We start from the raw sequence: 2,109 nt of genomic DNA, 5'->3' as shown, positions 1-2,109 counted from the left end.
AAATAAAATTTAATGATAAATAATAAATTATTAAACATTTGTTCGCGCTTTTTTTTCTAATTAGATAGTTAATTTATTTTTTTATTTTTATTTTATAGAAAACACTTGTCTCTTTCAACGAATATATATGCACTTTTTTAGCAAAAAAATATTTTGTCCCTATTATTTTTGAAATTAAATAAAAATTCAGGAGAATTTCTCTGTTGTGAATTCCACTAAGTCACGTGACTATATAATATTAACCGTCAATCTATTTATAGAATTCGTTTCTTCGTCACGTGATCTTAAATAGTTGTTTGTTAATTGGCTCCTTATAATTTGTCCGTAAAATTTTGTTTTTGAAATTTGGAGGGAAATTCAAATTCTTAATGTGGGAATAAAATATTAGTAAGACAAAAAAATAAAATAATTACTATAATAATAATAATTAATATAATAATAATAATAATAACATAATAATAAAAAAAACAAAATAAAATAATTAAATTAAAATATGAAAATTTATTTAATTAAATAAAAAATAACTAAATTTAAAATTTAGTAATCAATTAAAATAATAATAAATAAAATTATTTATTTTTTTTATAAATTTTCGAACAAAATAAAAGAAAAAGTGTTTTCGGATAAATTAATTGAAAAAAAATTTGGAGGGAAATTTAAATTCTTAACGAGGGAAAATTAGTTTAAGAAGAAAAAAAAACAATTAATAATCGTGAGAAAATTGGGAAAAAATAGGAAATTTTTTTTGAATAGAAAAACAAAATTAGGAGAAATAATTTTTTTCCAAATATAAATTTTGTAACATTTTCTCTTTTTATTATCGGTGAAGAATTTAAATTAATTCTATTATTAATTTATTTACAAACATGAATAAAAATTATAGCAAAAAAAAAAAAAAAAAAAAATGCAAAAAGCTAAAAACAAAAATTGTGAAATTGAGTATAAAAAATATATATATTATTATTTATCTATTGCTAATAATTAATTTTTAATACAGCAAAGTGTCGATGATTATTATTTAACAATTAACATTAATAAATAAATAAATATACGTTATTACATTTTTATGTAAAAAATAAAAAAAAATATATAATTTTCACTGCCACCAAAATATTCAAATTCTATAATAATAATTATAATAATATAATTATTAATTATCGATTAAATAATAGATTTTTTTTTTCTTTTTAAATTTTATTTATTTTTTTCTAAATAATTATTTTTTATTTAATTAAAATTTCTCAATTAATTAATTGAATTAATAAATAAAAATAATATTTAATATTTTAATATTATCATAATATTTATTTAATTTTTAATATTTAATATATATTTTATTTTTAATATTTAATATATTATTTTATTTTTAATATATCTAAATTTCAACATTATTCAAAGTTGAAAATTTTAAAGCTCATTTTTAAAAGCAGACTTCCGATTACTTTTTTTTCTCTCACAGCAAAAATTTCGTTAATTTTCCTATTTATTATTTATCCTATATTTCATATTAATATTTTTTTTTTCAATTTTTCTCTATTTTTAATTTTTTTGTCAAACAATAATTTTTTTGTTTCTATCTATAAAAAAAATTGGTTTTTAATTAATTTAATTATTATTAATTTAATAAGAAAATAATTCAAAAATTTTAATTATTCGCAATTTGGAAAAAATTTATTAATATTTATTTAATTCTTAATAAATAAATTTATTTATTGTAAATAATTCGAAAAATTAAGAAATAAAATTTGAAAAGTTTGGCAAAAAATAAATTCTCTAGTTTTTTTTTTTTATTTTTGAGAATAAAATAAATAATTTATATTTTATTGTAAATATTCAAAAAAAATTCGAATAAAAATTCATTGAATTTTAATATTAAAATTAAATAAAATTTGAAAAAATAAATTCTGTCTCATAGAAAAAATAATAAAATAATTTAAAAATTATTTTTTTTTTTCGTTTCTTTGAATTACGGGAAAAATTGAAATTTAAAAAATTTTCTTTGTCTCAACTTTTTTCTAAAATTGCACAATTTAGTTTTAATTTCAATATTTTTTTGTTCTCAAAATTTCATAAAATTACTAAAGCTATGTAATATTTTTTTTTTTTTTT

Source organism: Leptopilina boulardi, unplaced genomic scaffold, assembly GCF_019393585.1.
Source record: "Leptopilina boulardi isolate dan_hultmark-lab unplaced genomic scaffold, ZJU_Lbou_2.1 LbouV2_55, whole genome shotgun sequence".
Taxonomy (NCBI): domain Eukaryota; kingdom Metazoa; phylum Arthropoda; class Insecta; order Hymenoptera; family Figitidae; genus Leptopilina; species Leptopilina boulardi.
This window is presented reverse-complemented; position numbering follows the sequence as displayed.